The sequence below is a fragment of the Musca vetustissima genome, unplaced genomic scaffold (assembly GCF_032173495.1).
Source record: "Musca vetustissima isolate MV318-11 ecotype Yass unplaced genomic scaffold, APGP_CSIRO_Mvet_v1 utg17949, whole genome shotgun sequence".
NCBI lineage: Eukaryota > Metazoa > Arthropoda > Insecta > Diptera > Muscidae > Musca > Musca vetustissima.
In genome coordinates, this window is record NW_026878543.1 from 213,627 (window position 1) to 236,833 (window position 23,207).

Here is a 23,207-nt window from a genome sequence, read left to right on the forward strand (position 1 = left end):
ATGTAAGTGAGTGAGCGAGCGAGTGACTAGGTAAGTGAGTGTTGTGTCGCTATTTTCGCATATGGGTGACTGTGCGAAATTAATTGTTGTAATTAATGCCTGATTTTTTTTGTGATTTTTTTATTATTAAGGTGATTGTTGTTTGGTCACACACACAGGAAAATTATATACAAAAAAAAAAAAAAAAAAAAAATAACAAAAACAACAACACTGGAAAAAAATGTGCCACAATCATATCGTCATCAATACAACAGAATGTAATAATTTTCAACAATAACAACAGCAACAACAACTGTTTGCCATTCAACATAAAATTAACATTTGTAAAATGCTCTACAGGCCAACACCATTTGCCTGATTATGTTCGGCTACTTGGGGATTTGTGTAAGGGGCCAGCAGATTTTTTTTTTTTTTTTTTTTGATTTTTCTATCCGGGTGTGACCGCTTGCCTGAACTCATGTAAACAATATTTGTGCAGCTTAGAGACATAAATATCATTTTTGCTGCCAAAAAGTGAAACAAAAAATAAAAACTACAGATATTCAACATTGATTACAACTGAAGGTCGCTGCCGATTTTGAAAATAAAAAAAAAAATTGGAACGTGATTAATAAGCTAAAATTATTTTCATTTATTTTTAATTTATCTAAGATCAAAATGACGTTTTAGATAAGGTTGACTTGAGGCTCTATTGAGGCTCGAAATTTTCTATAAAATATTCGAAAGCTCTATGCTTAAAATGTTCTACAGAAAATCCGCAAGCCTATAGGCAAATTTTTGTATTCATAACCGTCAACTCTCCTACTGAGGCTTGAAGATTTTGCTTTAGGAAAATCCCCAATATATCCAGTAGAGAAATCCCAACCCACTACTTGAGTTTAACATTTCCTCTTGAAAATTCCCAAATCTCCCCAGATTCTCAACAGCTTTTATAGAGCCTCTCCAAAGGTTTTTTTTGAGACTGGAGAGAGGTAGAGAAGAGATCTCAGGGAGATAAGGCTTTATGTAGATTAATATACCGATTCGCTGAATGTCTTGCAGAAGCCAATAATATCGGAACCCTATAAAAGTATGTATGCAGTAACAGGCTAAATAGGACATCTAGAAGACCTCCGGCACCTTTTCTAAGACCACTAGACTCCCGTGGCTTTTTAAAGTCAAGAAGACTTCTGAAAGGCATTGCAGATCAGAACAGTTCTAGTAGGTCTTTATGGTCCAAACGTCTTATATAAGATTATCTAGGTAAATAGAACCCGTAAGAGTCCTCCTAGTCATAGAAGACTTCCAGAAACATTTTTAAGTCCTCAAGACCCCATGTGGGTCTACTAACTCAAGAAAACTTTTAGAAGTTATTTTATGTCACGACATTTAAAAGGTTTTTAGTCCAAAAGAGTTTTAGAATATTGTTTTGGTAAAGAGGATTATTAAGGGTCCTTATAGACATAGAAGACCTTCAGCAGCGATTCTATGTCCGCTGTTCAAAATTAAGAAGACTTCTACACGATATTCTAGGCCATGATGGCTTCTAGAAGGTATTTTATATCCAGGACACCTCTAGATGTTCAAAAGTCTTATAAAATATTTTCGAGATAAATAGGATCCCAAAAAGTCCTCCTGGTCCTAGAAGACTTGTCGAAGGTATTCTTGTTCAAGATGGCCTTTATGAGGTATTTATTATGCAGAAGACATTTCTTTTAGTTTCAGAAGACCACTAGAAGGTCTTTAAGGTACGAACGACCTCGAGATGGTCTTGTATGCCCCAATGATTTGTAGAAAATCTTCAATGTAAAGGGGATCTCTAGATTTCATTATAGTCATAATCAGGAAAATATAGATTTGTAGAATATCGTCTAGGTAAATCGGATCTTTAGAAGTCTTTTTTAGTCACAGAAAACTTCCAGTAGCAAATTTTGAAACCAAATAACCCTCAGTGGATCTAAAAAATCCTGAAAACATGAGGACATGCAGACGATTGTCTAGGTAAAAAGAACCTCAAGAAGTCCTACTGGCCATAGAAGAACTTCAGCAGCCAAAAGACTCCCAGTGGATCTTCTAAATCTGAAAGTCTTATTTTCAATTACCTTCAAGGTACAATCGACCTCTAAGAGGGTACTAAAGACTATGAAAGGTCTGCATGGCATTCTGGACATTACATTTTGAAAAAAGAAATCCCCGAATCCTCCATATTTTGATGTCTTCTGAGTACAAAACACCCAAAGGGAGTTATTCAGCTTCAAGAAACCCTCTATGTAGGCGTAAAATTGTCTATAGAAAATGTCAAGCCTTCATCCTTGATTCGGGAATTTTCTTTTTAATTCCTAATCTTCCATATAGGCTCGGAAATTTTCTTGAGAAGCTGCAGGATCTTCTGTGTAACTTTTATACTCCGAAGACCTTTCAGGGGCTTCATAATCTTGAGAACCTATGGAAGCTTGCGTAAAACCTCTGGGAGACTTAAATTGTCTATAGAAAATGACAAGACTTTATCCGCGACTTAGGAAATTTCATAGAATAGTTTCTAAGCTCGGGAAATCTCTTGAGAATATTTCAAACCTCTACAGGGACTCTTTCGAAGCTAGAGTATCTTCTCTGGGCCTTTTGGACTCAGAAGACTTTTCTGAGGCTTCATAATCAAAAAGACCTATTGAAGCTTCGGAAGAACCTCTGTAGAGGCTTCAATTGCCTATAGAAACTTTTAAGGATGAAAAGGCCTTTCTGAGGCCGCAAAAGAAGCCTTGACCCGGGAATTTTCATGCGAATATTCTCGGAAATATTCTTGAGAATATTTTAAACCTCTATCGAGGCTCTTCTGAAGTTAGACGATCTTTTTTATCAATGGTCATTTTAGAGGTTTTAGAACTACTGGGGAGGGGAGTTTGTCAATAGAAAATTTCAAGCCTTTATCAAGACCCGGTAATTATTATTAGAACATTACAAGCCTTCCTAGAGGTTTGAGAATTTTCTTGAGAATATATGTAACCACTCTAGAGACTGTGCCGAAGCTAGATGATCTTCTATGGGACTTTTGTAATCAGATAAAATTTTAAAGGCATTAAAATCTTGAGAACCTTTGGAAGAACCTCTAAGGAAGCTAAAATTGTCTATAATTTTCTATATTGGAATATTCTAAGCCTGTATATTTTCTCGAAAATTTTGTTGAGAATATTTTATACCTTTCAAAAGCCTCTTCTTTCAGAGGCTTCCGAATCGAAAGGACCTATGGTATTTTATCTTCCTATAAAACTTTGAAGCCTTCTATGAGGATTGAGAATTTTCAAAGACCTCCGGGTGATTTGGAAATATTCTATAGAAAATTGTAAGCCACTTAAGCCAACGTAGAGGCTTGGGCTTACTCAGAAAATGTTTAGCTTTCCTAGAGGATGGTGAATTATCTATAGAAAATTTTATCCATTTCAAAGACTGAAATATTTTCTACAGGCTGCAAATTAGCCTTCCAAAGTCAGATTTTTTGTGTTGAAAATTTAATAGCATTTAGGGAGGCTTCTTTAGGAAATTTACAAGCCCCAAATGAGGCTTACAATATCCTCTAGAAATTTCCCAAACCTCTTCGGAGGCCTATCATTTATTGCCATTTTTTAAACCTCCAGTGCCTTTCCCTTTTTCGGCTTTCCAAATAATTTAATTCCTTATAATTTTCAATTAATCAGCTGAACATTAATACTCATCATCATATTTATAGGATTGTTTATTAGTATGTCTGTATGTATGTTTGTGTGTATGTATGTACTCGTACATTCGTTACTAACAAAATACCTTTAATCATGCTAGCAATAAATTACAAATAAACGATCAAAACACACTTACACTTCAATTATTAAATTCGCACAACCGATCCAAGACTTCAAATCTACGCACCACGAAAAAATAATAATTTTCCAAGACCACGAATTAGAAGAGGCAGAGAAGGAGGAGGACGAAAAAAAGCAACAAAACAGCTATCTAGTCATTTATACTCCCCCCCCCAAAAAAGAAATAATAATATGTAAATTGCAACAAGATTTGCAACAAAAACCAACTGCAACAATAGCTGCCTCATACAGACACACACACGCACACACCAAACAGACGTGTCTATGTTGTGGCGAGAAGTTGATTGTTACGACTCTGAATCAGCCAGGCAGGCAGTTAGTCAGTCACACAGTCAGCCAGCGGAGTCACACAATCTTCAGCCATTTGAATAGAATACTCTTGGCACTTGGAAAATTATGTTTGATTGTGTTGTGTTGTTGCAGTTGTTGTTTTTGTCGAAAACATAAAACACAACACTGTCAGTCCGTCCGTCCGACTAACCGTCTGTCCACACATGTTGTGCGCAGCTGTACAAGCGTAAAGCTTGTTTTGTTTCTGTGGCAAGCTTATGTTTTGCATTAAATGCATACGATGTTAAAGCTAAATGACATAATGAGCTACATTTTGTATTATTTTGTAAGCAGGGGAGAGGGAAGTTGGAGGGAGGGGGAGAAGTTGAGGACAGGGGTAACTGGATGATTAATGTAACCACTTGGTGGAAAAGTATGTGGTCAGAAAATTAAAAAACAAATGGAAATATTTCGGAGGGATAATTTCATAGAGATAATGTTAAGCCTCAGTTAGAAGCTTGCCGGATATAGTGGAGGAGTTGGAGGACAGCAGATTTTTTATAGAAAATTTGAGGCTTTCCCAGAGGTTTGGCAATTTTCTACAACAAAAATGGTATACCTTCCTGAGGCTGGAAATATTTTCCAAAGCTTTATAATTTGTGGAGTCTTGCGAATTTTCTATAGAACATATTACGCCTCCCTATAGGCTTCCGAATTTACTATAGCCTATCCTGAGGCTTTATAATATTCTATAGAAAATATTTAGCCACCCTAGAGGATTGATAATATTCTATAGCCTTAGTAAGGCTTTATAATAAATTTTTTTTCCTAGAGGCTTGACAAAATTCATGTAAGTCTCAGGAAGGGCTTGTGGATTTTTATAGACGATTTTAAGCTTCTGTAGGAACTTTCAGATTATCTGCAGAAAATGTTAAATCTCGGCTGAGGCTTGTGGACTTGTCATAAAAATTGTAAAGCCATAACTGTAACTTGGGGATTTTCTTAAGACAATTTTAAGCGTCATTATAGGCTTGCGGATTTCATATGGATTATTTTTAGCCTCCAGGAAGGCATGCAAAATTTTGAACCTTCCTATAAAATGCTTATAAAAAATCTCTATAAAAAATTATGCCTGCAAGGCTTCATATATTTTTGTGGAAATTTCTAAGCCTGGGAGAACTTCTACTCCCAAAAAAATTAAACTTTTCGGAAGGTTTTAATTTTTTTTAGAAAATTCTCAAGCTTCTAAATAGTTTAGAAATTGTTCTTCGAAATTTTCAATAGAACTCCCAAGCCTCTAGTGTGGCTTACAATTTTCCATAGATAATTCCGAAGCCATTGGGAATGCCTAAAATATTCTATAGAAATTCCCAAACCTCTAAGGAGACTCAAAATCTCAAGAACCTCAAAAAAGGCTGAACATTTATATATAAAAATTCGAAGACCTCTACTGAGTCTTAAATTTTTTTACAGGAATTCCCCAGTTTCCTAAATCCTTAGAAAATTTTCCAGATTAGGAAAATTCTCTTGAGAGGTTTAAACCAGCCTAAATAAAAATGCCGAATATCTACGGAGGCTTAAAATATTCGAAACAAAAATTCCAAGCTTCTAGAGAGGCTTAAAGTCTTCGAGAAGAAATCGCGACTTCTTGGGAGGTTCAGAAAAAAAAATCCCAAGCATCAAGTGTGCTTTACAAATTACACATTCAAATTTAAGCCTTTCCAGAGGCTATTCCGAAGCCCGAAGCTTTAGAGACTCTAGGGAGGTTTACAAAAAACTTTCCAAGCCTCTACGGTGCTTAGCTAATTTAAGCATTTCCAGGGGCTATTCCGAAGCCCGAAGCTTTAGAGTCTCTAGAGGGTGGTTTTCAAAAAACTTTCCAAGCCTCTAGGGTGCTTAGCAATTTCTATAGATAGCTTTCAGCCTTTCCAGAAGCTCTGCCGAAGCTGGGAAACTTTCCAAGCCTCTAGGGTGCTTAGCATTTTCTATAGATAGCTTTAAGCCTTTCCAGAAGCTCTGCCGAAGCTGGGAAACTTTCCAAGCCTCTAGGGTGCTATAGATAGCTTTAAGCCTTTCCAGAGGCTCTGCCGAAGCTGGGAAATCCTCCATGGTATTTTGTTCAAAAATGGAAGACCTCTTAGTTATCTTCGGATCCTAGAAGACCTTCAAAGATACTTCATATTATAGAAGTCTGCTGGATTCACATTCTATGAGGATGCCTTCTATGAGTACAAGGCCTAGCGGTCCTCTTTACATAGACGACCTTCTACAAGTCTTCTGAACGTAAAATATCTCCTCGAGGTCTTCCAACTCTATACCCTCGAAGTTATGAGGAGATCTTTTATTTTTATCTGAAATAGTTCCCTCTTAGCATTGTTGTACCATTGAAGACCCAGAAGAGATTCTAGATACCTTCTGGATATGTCGACTTTGCCTTTTCTGGACCTTAAATGCCTTCATATTATAGAAGTCTGCTGGATTCACATTCTATGAGGATGCCTTCTATGTGTACAAAGTCTAGTGGTCATCTTTACATAGACGACCTTCTACAAGTCTTCTGAACGTAAAATATCTCCACGAGGTCTTCCAAATCAACGCCCTCGAAGTTATGCGGAGATCTTTTATTGTACCTAGAAGACGCAGAAGAGATTCTAAATGCGTTCTGGGTATGAAAGGGCTTTTAGAAGTCGACTTAGCCTAAAATACCCTCCAGAAATTTAGTTAAAAGATTTGTTAGTGATATTGTGGACTTAAAATATATGCAGGAAGTCTTCTATTACAATGTGAATTTCTAGAGGTCCTCTAGACGATCTTTCACATGTCTTCTGGACCTTAAATGCCTACTGAAGGTCTTTTGCTTCTGGACCCTTAAAGCCATTCGGAGGTCTTTTGTATCCAAACAAATAATAGCTTGGTGATATTAACACATAGAATATCGTCATAAGGCCTTCTCGACCACTCAAAAATATTTATTCTGAAATTTTCCAGATATCTTCTATGGATTGATTTCTAAATCTCTCATATCTCTTTTAAAGGTTCCTATATATTTAAAAGACCTTCTGAAAGCCACTTCCGACATATATCCATTCACAGCCGTAGAATCTAGAACTTATTTACCTCTGGGAGACATTTGTGCGAATTGTTTTATCAATCAGATCCATTCAAGGTCTTCTAGGTATGATATCGATCCCCTTGAAAATTCTTCTCTACTTTTCTCCAGCCACAAAAAGTGACTGGCAGGCTCTACAGAAGTTTTTGAGACTCCAGAGAGGCGTGTCCAGTTTTTACGTTATATTGCAAGCCTTTGGAGAGGCTGGCGGATTTTTATAGAAAATTTCAGCTCTATAATAGGCTTCGAAATTTCTATAAGCCTTCCTAGAGAGTTGCAGATTTTCTAAAGAATATTTCTATGCCAACCAAATTCTTTATCGATAAAATAAATAATTTCAAAAAACATAAATCTCAAATTTCTTCGAATTCCACAGCGTCACTTCGTTTCATAAATTTCCAATCTCAGTTTGTTTATTGATTTAACCTTGATTCCTCATTACACATACATATACCAATGTATGGGTGTCCATGTGTGTGTGAGTCTGGACTTCATTAAACAACATTTCCCTAAATTAATGCATAATGAATTATTGGAAATCAGTTGGGGAACCAGGGGAAGGAGGCAGGGCACTTCAAATGAATTCCATTCCATTTTAATTGATTTGTTCTTTTGTTTCTTAACGATCCGGGCAATCGGTTGGTTCTACAACTGATGATGGAACTGTTAATTGTAGTGATTTTTGTGTTACTGTGTGTGTGTGTGTGTTTGGTTTCCTCACATTCTCGATATTATTTATGGGTTCTCATTTGGAGACCCCCATCCCCCATCATTCCCGCCTCATTTTTCCCTTCCGAACATTTGCATTCGAATTGTGACAGGCCAGCACCGTTTTCAATGGGCAATAATTTAAATTCATTTAAATAATTTGTGATTTGTATTCATTTAAGATCTAAAGACGACGAAGAAGAAACAGAAAAAAATATCGATCACAATACCCCGACTCAGAATAGATGGCAAAGTATTGAAAATAAAAAAAGAGAGAAATAGAAATTAAATACTGGCACTGCAATAATGAATCTGATTGCTTTCGTTACACCCCATGATAATATGTGGGCTGAGCCATTATCGACTCGATGTGGAGGGTTGGGGTAGGAAGGTGGTGGATAGGGGCATTTGATTTTTAATGGCCTATTTATTTACGTTATTGGCAATCTGATGATGCCGATGATAATAATAATGTAGATGATGCTCATGATGCTACCGAGAATGATGTAGGCCAGCCTTCAATGAAAATTCATAGAAAATAAGTTCAATGCAAAGCTATTTAACCTTTTCTTCCGACTAATTAGTTTCTAATGAATTTTTTGTTGATGGAGAAAAAAACTAGACAAAGAATCACGAAAAAAATGTTCTACACAAAATTAAGTGACAGAGAAGTTTGTGGAAGCCTTAAATGAAGCCTACATTTTCTGTATAAAATCTGCAATTCTTTAGAAGGTTTAATATGTTCTAATAAGAATTCGGAGGCTGTTCAAGCCTCTGAGGAGGCTTACAATTTCTACAGAAATCTTCTAGCCTCTTGGAAATTTAAGCCTCACCAGAGGCTTAGATATTTTCTATAGAAAATTTTAACCCTCACCAGAGGCTTAGATATTTTCTATAGAAAATTTTAAGCCTCCCTGGAGGCTTAGATGTTTTCTATAGAAAATTTTAAGCCTCACAAGAGGCTTAGATGTTTTCTATAGAAAATTTTAAGCCTCCCTGGAGGCTTAGATGTTTTCTATAGAAAATTTGAAGCCTCACCAGAGGCTTAGATATTTTCTATAGAAAATTTGAAGCCTCACCAGAGGCTTAGATATTTTCTATAGAAAATTTGAAGCCTCACCAGAGGCTTAGATATTTTCTATAGAAAATTTGAAGCCTCACCAGAGGCTTAGATATTTTCTATAGAAAATTTGAAGCCTCACCAGAGGCTTAGATATTTTCTATAGAAAATTTGAAGCCTCACCAGAGGCTTAGATATTTTCTATAGAAAATTTGAAGCCTCACCAGAGGCTTAGATATTTTCTATAGAAAATTTGAAGCCTCACCAGAGGCTTAGATATTTTCTATAGAAAATTTTAAGCCTCACCAGAGGCTTAGATATTTTCTATAGAAAATTTTAAGCCTCCATAGAGGCTTAGATATTTTCTATAGAAAATTTTAAGCCTCCATAGAGGCTTAGATATTTTCTATAGAAAATTTTAAGCCTCACCAGAGGCTTAGATATTTTCTATAGAAAATTTTAAGCCTCACCAGAGGCTTAGATATTTTCTATAGAAAATTTTAAGCCTCACCAGAGGCTTAGATATTTTCTATAGAAAATTTTAAGCCTCCGCAGAGGCTTAGATATTTTCTATAGAAAATTTTAAGCCTCACCAGAGGCTTAGATATTTTCTATAGAAAATTTGAAGCCTCACCAGAGGCTTAGATATTTTCTATAGAAAAATTTGAAGCCTCGCCATAGGCTTAGATATTTTCTGTAGAAAATTTAAAGCCTAACCAGAGGCTTTGAGGCTTGCGATTTTTTTTTAGAATATTTTAAGCCTCCTCCGAGGTTTGTAGATTTTTTTCTTTCTCCCTTTTGAGCTGGCATATATAGGTTAATGTTTTTAATAGCTTTTTCTTTCAATTCTTTTTTTATTATTTTTATTCTTCTTGTTGTTGTTGCAACAACCACAAATTCCAATAAATCCTGTTTTAATTCACTTAATATGCATTAACCATATTCTCGCGGCCATAAAAATCCGTGTTTAAAATTCTTTAAATAACTTTAGCACTTTGCCTGTCTACCACTGCTGTGGCTTTAAGTACCGGCTGACAGACTTGGCTCTCCGTCTGTCTTTGGCCAAATAATGATGAGCCACGAAGTAGAAGAAGAAAAAATTGATATGTTGCCAATAATAATAATGTGATATTTGTTTCTGCACGATGAACGAAATGCCTATCAAGGTGGCTAAAGCCAAGTCAGGTTATCAGAAAGCTCATAAATCAGCTGAATAACGTTTTGAGGTTTCAAAGAGGAAAGCCCAAAGGGGCAACAAAAATTAGAGTAATGGTGGCGACTGTATTTATTTTTTTTTTTAATTCGAAATTGGTTACTAAGCGGCTGATAATTTTTTGTTTTTTTTTGTGATTTGTAAGAAATTAAATGAATTGGGCCAATACAAATAGGAGTTATGGGTCTAAGGATAGCGAGGTGACAGGTAGGCCTCTAAGGATGAGCTCAAATAAAAATCTTTGGACCCTTAATGTAATCCAAACCATGAGCTTGTATTTTTATATAATCCTAAGGCCTCTTCCAGCTCTTTTTGTAAATTTTTTCGTTTCCGTATTTGTGGAGGTCCACCTGTATTACTCCCAAGCCAAATGTTTTTGTATTTAAAACGCATATTTCTTGCCCTGCATAAATATTTTGTTGTAATACTAATTGTAATGATTTCTAGACATTATAAAAACCCATTAAAAAATTACCAATCCGACCTCCAACTCTTCTCCCCCCCTAACACCCCATAATACAGTACGTTTCATTCACCTTATAAAACGTGCAAATGAAAATTGACTGCCAGACAGACCAACAGACATATCATAAACTCATCATAAAGGCACAACACAGAGCTCATAATGCTATTCACTTCTGTTTTTCTGTTTTTTGATAACAACCGTTTGATCCATAATAATTACACAGGTCTCTGTAGAACGCACCCACAGTGTTACAACCATCCAACCAGCAAAATGGTAACAAACTACACACGCACGCACCACCTGATACGATAAACATGTGGTGTGTTTGGAATTTTAAATTTTCCAGATTTTTTCGAAAATTCCCAAAAATTTATTTTTTTCAAATTTGTTGTAAATATATCAAAGTTTCGGGGGGTACTTACTTTCAGTTTGGTCCAGTTTTTGGTAGTTACTTGTGGGTCTCCGTGTGTTACCAATTTAACAACGTCACTGGCGTTTAATTTTTTTTGGGGCTTGTTTACCAATTCTTTATGGTTTCTTGGCCGGTGTGTGTTGGGAATATTAATTCGAACTGAAATTAAAGACAAAATAACAACAAATTAGCTATTAATATTTCTGGGGGTTTTTGCGGGTTAAAAATAAATTAAGAAATTTTGTTTAAACAATTATTATTAACATAAATTATGACAGCTATAAAAAAAATTCCCAAGCCACCAAGGGGACATAGAAATTGGTATAAAAAATTCCCAGACCTGTAGAGAGGCTAAAAATGTTCTCTAAGAAATCTCCAAGACTCTCTGGATGCTTAAAATTTTCTATAAAAAATGTCAAAGCCTCTAAGGAGGCCTAAAATGTTCTCAAACATTTGTCAAGGAGATTTAAGAAAATTTAAAAAATCCAAGCCTTTAGAAGAGGTAATTTTTTTTCTATAAAAAAATTCCCAAGCCACTAAGGGGCCATAGAAATTGGTATAAAAAATTCCCAGACCTGTAGAGAGGCTAAAAATGTTCTCTAAGGAATTTCCAAGACCCTCTGGATGCTTCACATTTTCTATAAACAATTTCAAAGGCTCTAAGGAGGCCTAAAAAGCAAATTATCAAGGAGAATTAAGAAAATTAAAAAAAAATCCAAGCCTTTAGAAGAGGTAATTTTTTTCTATTCAGAAGATCTAAGACCTTATGGAAGCTTAAAATGTTTATTAAAAAAAACATCTTACATCTGTATCGAAAAATTCTCCAAGATCTCCCAAGGGTTAAAGAATTCTTAAAAATTATTAAAATTGTTTAAAAATTTCCCAATCCTCACGAAAATCTCAAGCTCTAAGGAGCCTTAAGAAAATTTTCAAACCTCTAAGAAGGCTACATTTTTTTCTGTCGAGAAAATCTAAGACCTTACGGGAGCTTAAAATGTTTCTTTAAAAAAATATTCCAAACTATGGCAAGCTCTAAAAAATACTACATATCAGAGGCTTCCATCTGTATCTAAAAATTCTCCAAGTTCTACCAAGGGTTAAAGAATCTGTAAGAATTTCTAAACATTTCTCAAGAAATTCTCAATCTTTGAGGAGCCTTCAGAAAATACAGTAAACAAATTTCCAAGTCTCAGAGAAGGCTTACATATGTAACTTCAAATTCTCCAACCTCTACCAAGGGTAAAAAAACCCTTAAAAATTATCAGGCCTCTCTAAAGACTTAAGATTTTCTAAAAAAAAAACTTAAACCTTACAGTAACCCGGGAATTTGTTTCTAAAAATTGCTAATTCCCCTTTAAAACTTCAAATTACTTCAAAAAAAAAATGTCCAATCCTTTGTGGAGGCTTAAAATATTCCAAGCTCCAAGGAGGCTCAAATTGCTACATAATAAAAAATACACAAGTATCTAGAGAGGCTTAAAATCTTTTGAACGAATATTCTCAAACTTCAGAGGAGGCTCCCAAAGGCTTTGATAAAATTTTCTACTGCAAGTTGGCTTAAAACCTCCTCCATTTTTTTTCTCTACAAAAATTTACAAGCCTCCCTGGAGGTATAAATTCCTACTCTAAAAATATTCCAAAATTCTGATACTTGATTAATCATTTGAGAATACTCTAAATTTTATATGAACAATTTCTAAGCCTCTGTGAAGGCTCAGGTTTTTCTTCACATAACTCACATGCCTATGTGGAGACTTAAATTTTCCTCTTAATAAAGCCTCCATTCAGTCCAGAATAATTTTATAGAAAATTTTGAAGCCTTTGGGATGGCTTAAAATGTCATGACTTTATGGAGATATTTTTAAAAATTCACAAACTACAAATCAATGTAAAAATATTCCGTCGATAAATTTCAAGAACTCTTTTAAAGGTTTAAAATTACGCCTAAAAATTCCCAATCCTCTGCGGAGGCTCCCATGACTAAAATTGTTATAAAAAATTCTTTAACCTTTCCAGAGGCCCACAATTTTTCATTCTAAATTGCAGAGCCTCATTAGAAACTTTAAATTCCCTCAAAAAAAACCTAACTCACAGGGAGGCTTTATTGTGTGTCAAAAAAAAAAAAAATAATTGAAGAATTCTAAGCCTTTGGAAAGGTATCCATATCTCTATAAAATAATCCCAAGTCTTGAGGATGCTTAAAATTGTATATACAAAATTCCCAAACCTCTGTTAAGGCTGCTGATTTCAATACATAATTCGGAAGTCTCTAGGGAGGCTTCATTAATTCCCCAAACCCAAGACAGGTTTTCAATTACCTCCAATAAATTCCAAAGCCTCTATGATTACCTATAAAAAATATCGCAACTGAAATGTTTCTATAAAAATGTCGTATATCCAACGGAGACTTCAAAAAATGTATTACACATTTTCAAGCCTCTGTGAAGGCTTCAAATGGTCTTTTATAGAGCATTCAAATTAAAAAATTATTTTCCTGAAGCTTAAATTGTTTTAAACATGCTTAGTTCCAAATCCAATCCGTAGGCTTATAATTTTAATAAAAAATCCAACAAAATAAATGTAGTCCTACATTCACAGGCCACAGTGGGGGTTTAGTACTACCCCTAAACTATTTAAATTGTATTTTTTTTCTTAAAAAACTCCCAATCCTCAATAGAGTCTTCAAAATCTCCAGTTACATTTTTCAAGCTCTAATGGAGACTTTAATACTTCAGGGTTTAAACCCCTACTAAAATGTTCACTTCGCCAATGCGGAAGCTTCAAATTATAAGTAAAATATGCCGAAGCCTATGTTGAGGCTTAACACTCTCTCTAAAAAAAAACTCCTGGCTTATATGGACGCTCAAAAAAAATCTCAGGGGCTTTAAGAGTATAAAAATTGGTTTGCCTTAGATATTTCTTTAAAACAAGACAATGAGACACATTTTTGCCGTATCAAAGTGTATATACCCTCATTAGCCATAAGACTGAGGGTATCAAAATACCCAAGCCTCGACGATTTTTTTTTTTTTTTTTTGCTTACAAGGTCGTCGATTTTTAAAATTATTTTTAACGAACCTCGTATGCCCCTTTTTTATGCCACACAAGTGAAACCGAAATTAACACCTATACAGTGTCCAGTGACATTACCAAGTGTTAAACATCACAATAAATAAGTCATACCAAAGAACTCTGTTTCTTTTCTCTCTTTTGAAGGAAGACGACTCACTCCTCTCCCTCTCAGCAATGTGTAAAAAACCAGCCAGCCAACCAACCACCCACCCACCCATTATTGTTGCTTCAACATCCCAAGTTGGAGCTGCAACAAAGGAAGTTTGTCAGCAATAACAACAACATTCAAGGCTACTGTTAACACTTGGCAAGAAATGTTTTTTATTGTTGTTGTTGTTGTTGGCCACTTTTTTCTTCGTGGTAAAAATCATTTTTTTCACTTTTTTCTGGTTGACTTCGCTCGCTCTTTGGAGTGAAAATGGAATATATTCACATAGTATGAACGAAGTTGTACACATATATATGTATGTGTCTGTGTGTATATTTGTATGTTCTTCTTGATATGTTTGGCTGACAGATTTTCGCTGTTTGTCTACCGATTTAAGACATTTATGTTTGTTGTTGATGTTCTTATGCCTCTTTCTTGGCTTGACTGTGTCTTAAGATGGATTTTTTTTATTGTTCTCTGCGTCTCCCAGTAGAACTGTAGGAAGAAAAGTTCGCGGATTTCTTGAAGTGTCTGTCGAGTCCCAGTTGGATTGAGGTTCGGCACATTTTCTGCCTTTTAACAAATTTCTCTTGTTGACCAGCAATTTTGCTGGGCTGCTGGTATTTCTGTTCGCTATGTTCGTTGTGTGTATGTGTGCCACAAAGATAAATGGATTTCCGACGGCAAACAGAAGAGCATTTCATTTCGATGGCACAATGGTATGGCTTTTTGGCATTTGCGTATTTTTATTTACTCCGATATTTTTAAAAGGCATCGAAAGTAGAGTGTGAATGATTTTTGTTGTTGTTGTTTTTTATATGGCTGAATTTCATTGTTTTGATTTGGTTATGGTCACCGTCGAACAAGTTAATGTGAAATCAAGATAAACATCTCGTTTGATTCCAGTTGACAATATTGAAATATCGATGGACAAAAATATAAATATTTTTGTTGGTCCTTCTTTCTTAGGAAAAAAAAAATTGAAAGCAAGGAAGCCGCTTTGTTCTTGGAACCTCCTAATATTGAGATCAAAGACTCTAATATCTAAGCCGCTTATTATGATTATAAGGGTTTTTTTATCCGTCCACCTCATTATAATGAAGACTTTAGAGAGGATTAAAATTTGTTATAGAAAATTCGCAAGCCTCATAAGCTTAAAATTTTCTATGGAAAATTCCCAAGCCCCTGGACAGGCTAAACGTAGAAAATTATTAAGCCTCTAGGGAAGCTAAAAATTGTCTATAAAATGTCTATGCCTCTAGGGTGGTTTAGATTTTCTAAAAAAAAATTCACAAACTTTTAAGGGGCCTTAAAAAGCCTCAGGGGAGGCTTAATATTTTCTATAGAAAATTCCCCTGAGGCTTAAAAATTCCTATAGATACTTCCCAAGCCTCAGGAGAGGCTTAGAATTGCCTATAGAAAATTCCCAAGACTCAAATTTCCCAAGCCTCATGGATGGCTATAGAAAATTCTCAAGCCCTCGATTAAGCTAAACTTTTCTATAGATAGTTCCCAAGTCTCCGGGGAGACTTAATTTTTTTATAGTAAATTTCCAAGCCTCAGGGTAGGCTTAAAAATTTTTATAGAAAATTTCCAAGCCTAAGAAGAGAATATGGAAAATTGTCAAGCCTCAAAGAAGGTTTAAAATATTCTTTAGAATATTCTCAATCTCCGGGAGATGCCTAAAAATTTCCATAGAAAATTCCTAAACCTCTGGGGAAGCCTCAACATCTCTACAGAATATCCCCGTTTTTTTCCTAAAACTCTGTTTTTTCATTCAATGACGAATTTTACATAGTTTATATAATGGAAGCAAAAAAAGGCAAAAAAAAAAAAAAAATCACAAGTCACACGCACAAGTAACGTTGGGTGTGTATCTGCTACTGAATGACCAGTAAAACCTTTCACACAAATGGCTACTCTCTGTGGCACATCAGTATCATGGCCAGTTTGTTGATATGATTTGTTGGGCCATTGATTGTGGTGGCCAGTTAGTAACTCTCCAAGATTTGCCGTTTCGTTAAAGTAAATAGGGAGGCAAAGAAAAACTGAAACAGAAACTGTAGACACTTGCCAGACACATTCAGAGAGAAAAAAGAGAACTTTATTTTCCTACAACAACAAAAAAGGTATTGAGGAAGAAAAATATTGTTTTTTTTCTAAAAACAAATTCCATGAATGGGAACATCACACTCACAACATTTTATAAAAAAATTGTAAAGGCCAACTTATTTCATCTTTTATGGTGTTAAGGCAACAGGTGTTCATAGTAGGAGGTATGGATTTTTTTTACTATACAAAAATTGTCAAAAAAAAAAGAATACTGACCAAAATAGGTTTCAAAAAATAATAAAACAACAGATTTATTTTCTACAATGGTTTGAGTGACCTTGATATTAACAATTTCTTTTTTGGAATTATTTAAAAAATTATGCCTTTATACATGGAAGACGGTTAAAAATGAAGCCTAAGTACCAGCTCAGGAAAAAATTGTTAAAAAATGTACCTCACAGTAGACTCTCAGAAAAAAAGCTTAAGTACTCTTCAACTTAGAAGAAAAATAAAAAAAATCGGTAGTACAGGGTCAGGAAAAAATACACGAATTTAACCTAAATCCTGATAGACGCTCAGTGAAAAATATATTAAAAATTCATCGCATGTTTTTCAAAAATTCATACATGTTCGACCTTAAAAAATATTAAAAAAACATACTCCCAATTTTTTTAAACCTACGTTAATCTATGTTAAATTGTTTAGAGGTTCTGAAATGTTCGGTATAAAATGTTATTCATTAGTAGAGGCTCCGGAATTTGATATAGAAAATTTTAAGCCTGTTTAGAGGCTTTTTTTTATAGAAAAATGTCACATAATAATTATTTCCCTTTAAACTTTTTTTCCTATCACATTTTATTAATCCAATTCCCATAATGGGATAGGTCCAGCATAAAAAAACATACAAAACAAATATCCTGCCCATAATACTCTGCTGTGGTTTTTCTATTACCCTGCACAAATTGGTAGTCAACTATGGCCTTTTGTCTTTGTCTGTATGTAAGTGTGTTAACATGTTTTTTATACGACTTCTTTTGTTAATTTTTTATTCCTTATTTGCGTTAATGAGTTTCTGGCCATGTTTGGTGGTGGGGTTAAAATTTTTTGTGGCCAATTCGTTGAGTTTTTGGGGTTTTCTTTGTTTTCTTTTTTTTGTGGCTAAAAGGGGTTTTCAACACTTCTGTGTGCTGCCATATGTTCTGGAGGCGTTTTAAGTGGGTGTTATTTAAGATTGTTTTTAATTTGTTTAACACCTTTCAAGAGTGGAAGCGATAAAAAAATAGTGGAATTGGATTTTAATTAGCATAGATAATAAAAATAAAAAAATTGTGAAAGGACTTGCAAGGATTTACAAAAGGAGTTAGATGTTCACCAAGAGATTACATGTAAATGGGTTTAACCCTTATGTCCGTAAAATGCAATAGATAAGGCAGAGATTTATTTTGGTTCCTTGCCAATTTTGTGGTCTGTTTTATTCTCTGTTTATTTTTTCCTTATCTTAAGGACCTTGCAATTAAAAGCCTGTCTCGGTTTGCTATGTTAATATTTATGGTCTTCATTAACAATTTGTCAAATCCATAAATTAAGTTGACTCTTTTAACTATTTAACAGCCACATTAACTAACCAAGCAGACATTTGTGTGTGTGTGTGTCTGCTAACATCAATTGAAGAGAGCTTTCGTGATTAGCACCGGTAACTTGGAACTTCAAACCGTAAATGGAAGGAAAACAACTTAATTTACTTCCTTTTTACCGACTTCATACATTTATTTATTGTCAGCCATCAACATCATCATCACCGTCGTCATCAACAGAGTGTCCAAAACACTGCTCACAACAAATATGAAAAGCAACAACAATAACAACAACTACCACTAACTAACTATTGCCACTAAACAACATCATTATAGACACCTACGATACCATTAACACTAACCGCCAAACGACTAACCACGACCACAACCGCCACCAACTCCGTCACCGCCACATCCACCACCATCATCATCGACATCCAAGCACCACTAAACCTGGGAGTAGAGTTCATCAGCAACTGATCTAGGCAAACGACCAAACAACACATTAGTGGCCATAAAAAACAATTTGTTGTTGCCACACAAGCCAGCAAAAAAAGTAGAAGCAACAACAACAACCACGACCTGGGAAGCAACTGAAAGGAAACAAAAAACATCTCAGGCAGCAGCAGAAGCAGCTACAAAAGCAGCAGCATGTAACAGTCAAACAGCAAATATAGCAAAACGCCAAAGAAACGGAACAACACCAAGATTTCTTTATTCCAACCAGGTCGCCAACCAACCAACCTACCAGCCAGCCATTCAGCCAACCATCCACAGCCAGCCACACGACAACGAACGTAGAAGTAGAAACAGAAGAAGGAAAAACTTGATGACGTGTCAACTAGAAAAAGTCGAGGACACCTCACCATCACCATCATCAAGTGTTGGATGGCTGGTCGGTTTGGTTCGGATGGCTGACTGACTGGCGGTTTTATGCGCACAATGAATGAGTGGGGTTGAGTGTTTGTTCGGGCCTGTTGTTTTGGGGGACTGGGTCGTGTTGTTGTCTGGCTCTTCACCTACTCTCACATATATTTACTATTGATTGAAGGAATTTATGGTGGCGCTAAACAACTCACTTCATGGGGAGGGGGAAGAGACAATTTAGGTGAGTTGGAAAAAATCTTAAAATTGCATACAAAAAATCATTAAGCCTACAATTTTCATACCCTTCACCACACTGTGGTACAGGGTATTATGTCTTCGGGCATATGTTTATAACAGGCAAAAATAATCGAGATAGATCCATGATTCCTTTTGAGAATATGCATAGAATCACTTTCTGAGTCGATTTACGCATGTCCGTCCGTCCATGTATTTTTGCATAGAATCACTTTCTGAGTCGATTCATGCATGTCCGGCCGTCCATACATGTATTTTTGTTAGCAAAGCACAGGTCGCATTTATTATCCGATTTGGATGAAATTTAGCACAGGTCGCTCAATTGGCCCACGGAAAAACCCAATTGAAATTGGGTAAAATCGGTTCAGATTTAGATATAGCTCCATATATATTTTCGTCCGATTTAATATAAATCGTCCACCAAAGACCCTGTATATCTTTTGATTTACACGAAATTTGGTATAGCCTACTGAATTACGTCTAGAATGATGTGTGCTAAGTTTCGTGAAAATCGGTTCAGATTTAGATATAGCTGTCATATATAGTTTCCCCGATTTTTGGTAAATGGTTCACCGCAGTCCCTGAAAATCATTCGATTTGCACGAATTTCGGCATAGTGTACTGAATTAAGGCTTAAATGACATGTGCTAAGTTTCATGAAAATCGGTGCAGATTTAGATACAGCTCCCATATATAGTTTCCCCGATTTAATGTAAATGATGCAACAAAGTCCCTATATATCTTTTGATTTGCAGGAAATTTTGCACAGCCTAATGATTTAGGTCTATAATGATGTGAGCTAGGTTTCATGAAAATCGGTTCAGATTTAGGTATAGCTCATAGATATAGTTTCGCCCGATTTTAGGTAAATGGTGCACCAAAGTCCCTGAAAATCATTCGATTCGCATGAATTTTGAATTAAGTCTAGAATGACGTGTGCTAAGTTTCGTGAAAATCGATGCAGATTTAGATATGGCTCCCATATATATTTTCGTCCGATTTAATGTAAATGGTCCACCAAAGTCCCTGTATATCTTTCGATTTACACGAAATTTGGTATAGCTAAGTTTCGTTGAAATCGGTTCAGATTTAGATATAGCTCCCATATATAGTTTCCCCCGATTTTTGGTAAATGGTGCACCGAAGTCCCTGAAAATCATTCGATTTGCATGAATTTCGGCACAGTGTACTGAATTACGTCTAGAATGACTATGTTTCGTGAAAATCGGTTCAAATTTAGATATAGCTCCCATATATATTTTCGCCCGATTTAATATAAATGGTCCACCAAAGTCCCTGTATATCTTTTGATTTACGCGAAATTTGGTATAACCTACTGACGTGCCTTTGCCAATGAGACGTGGATTTAAAAAAAATATTTATACCCTTCACCACACTGTGGTACAGGGTATTATGTCTTTGTGCATATGTTTGTAACAGGCAAAAGGAAACGAGATAGACACATGGTTCCTTTTGAGAATATGCATAGAATCACTTTCTAAGTCGATTTAAGCATGTCCGTCCGTCCGTCCGTCTGTCCGTCCGTCTGTCTGTCTGTCCATGTTAAATTGTAAACAAAGTACAGGTCGCATTTATGATCCGAATTGGATGAAATTTGGCATAGGTCACTTATTCGGCCCAAGGACGAACCCTATTGAAATTGGGAAAAATCGGTTCAGATTTAGATATAGCTCCCATATATATATTTAACCGATTTAATGTAAACGGTCCCTATATATCTTTCGATTTGCACGAAATTTGGTACAGCGTAATCATTTAAGTCTAGAATGATGTCTGCCAAGTTTCGTGAAAATCGGTCCAGATTTAGATATAGCTCCCATATATAGTTTCGTCCGATTTCATGTAAATGGTGCCCCAAAGTCCCTATATATATTTCGATTTGCACGAAAATTGGCATAACGTATTAAATTAAGCCTAGAGTGATGTCTGCCAAGTTTCGAGAAAATCGGTTCAGATTTAGATATAGCTCCCATATATAGTTTCGTCCGATTTCATGTAAATGGTGCCCCAAAGTCCCTATATATCTTTCGATTTGCACGAAATTTGGCATAACGTATTAAATTAAGCCTAGAGTGATGTCTGCAAAGTTTCGAGAAAATCGGTTCAGATTTAGATATAGCTCCCATATATAGTTTCGTCCGATTTCATGTAAATGGTGCCCCAAAGTCCCTATATAGCCTTCGATTTGCTCGAAATTTGGCATAGCGAAATGGATTAGGTCTAGATTGATGTGTGTTAAGTTTGCTGAAAATCGGTTCAGATTTAGATATAGCTCCCATATATATTTGCGTCCGATTTAAGGTAAATGGAGTACCAAAGTCCCTATATATCCTTCGATTTGCACGAAATTTGGCATATCGTACTTAATTAAGTCTAGAATAGTGCACGTTAAGTTTCTCGAAAATCGGTTTGGATTTAAATATAGCTCCTATATAAATTTTCGTCCGATTTAATGTAAATAGTGTACCGAAGTCCCTATACATATTTCGATTTGCACAAAATTTGGCATAGTGTACTAAAATGAGTCTGGAGATTTAAGTGAAATGAGATTTATATATAGCTCCTATATATTTTTGCTTCCGATTTTATGTAAATTGTGCACTAAAGACCCAAAGTTTGTCCGATTGCCACACAATTATGTACAATACAGAAGTTAATATAAGATAATCTCTGCCATTCTCATTGAAATCGGTTCAGATTTTGATATAGCTTCTACATATATATTTTCGTCCAATTTTACACAAAATTGACACAAATTTTGCACAACGTACTAAAGTTTTGAAATTTGGAAAGTGTAGAAATCGGTTCAGATTTTGATAGAGCTTCTATATATATTTTCTGCCGAGTTTTGGTAATTTTGTCCCATTGTAAGAAGCAACCGTATATCTGAACAAATGAAAAATTTAGTATAGGTTGCAGAATTCGACGTCTATTAGCATTCATCTGTTGAATATACCCAAAGTGGTGAAGGGTATCATATAGTCGGCCCCGCCCGACTTTTCTACTTTCCTTACTGGTTTTGCTACTAACAAAGAGGCGTGAATTTTTTTTGTCACCAAGAGGCGTGGTTTTTTTTAAAACCATATTTTTCAAATAGAATATTTTAATCCCCTAAGTTTTGCTAATTTTCTATTGTTCCCATAATGGGTTAATTCTCCTTTCCTTTTTCTATGCCACCAAAATAAAAAAAAAATCCAAACCCCAAACATGTTAATTACCTTCTACTGTCCTGCAGCATACCTTATGTCCCGCCACAGTGTATAAAAATATTTCGAAAGTATTCATTAACAACAAAACACCCACACATAAAAACATTATTATTTTTTCAACACTCACACACACACCTAAACAAATATTTAGAGCAAAGCCTTTAATAGAGAATTTTGAGGCCGGAGAGAAAAGAAAAAAATCAGCAACGACAAAGGACTCAAATTAAGAGCCGCAGCCAGGACGAAAAAAAACGACGAAGTGGTCTAAACCCTTAATGTTATGTGAAGCAATTAAAATTATTATTACAATGTCAACACTTTGGGCAAGGACCAAGGATAACGGAAGCAAAAATGTGTTCCTTTTTTTTGCACTGAGAAACGAGGTTTGGCAATGAAAAGGGATAGAAACCTTTGGCCTTGGATAAGAGTAAAAAAAATAAATAGAACAAAAAATAAAACCCAAAGTCAAAAGATTTGGCAAAGAAATCCTGTAAATCGGCATTAAATAAATATAAGTGTTTCGGGTTTTTCGTTTTTTGTTACCACTGACCAGTCTGTTGGGGCTATGGAAGAAAAAAAAACAACTTTGGCCAAATAGAGTAGAGAAGATTTAAGTGCCGGCAGCCATAAGGAGTATGGTACCAGGAGAACTCATACATCTTTTTTTTTTTGTTTTGTAAGGATGTTAGAAAAAAGTATACCAGCTTTTTTTGTGTATGCGGTATGTGTGTGTGTGTATTTTCTTTTTATGTGTATATGTGTTGTTTTTTTATTTTTTCTGTGCCATTGTATCAGGAGCCCACAAATATGTAGCAACCCATCTATGGGTTTTTTGAAGGTCAAAGCCATGTTACTGCATACCAAGGATATGTTTGAAGATGAGATTGCAATGTGTTGTTGTTGTGTTTTCTTAGAAAAAAATGTGGGTCAAATTTCGGAAT

The 23,207-nt window shown here is 35.3% G+C and overlaps 1 protein-coding gene across 1 annotated transcript in view; it reads right to left on the reverse strand.

Moving 5' to 3' along the window:
- Positions 1 to 11,147, reverse strand: part of LOC133323288 (serine-rich adhesin for platelets) — a 169,251-nt gene extending 158,104 nt beyond the window's left edge. The window contains exon 1 of the mRNA XM_061532228.1: positions 11,079 to 11,147. The gene's annotated coding sequence lies outside the window, so the exon portion shown is untranslated. The remainder of the gene's footprint in view (positions 1 to 11,078) is intronic.
- Between the last annotated feature and the right edge of the window lie 12,060 nt (positions 11,148 to 23,207).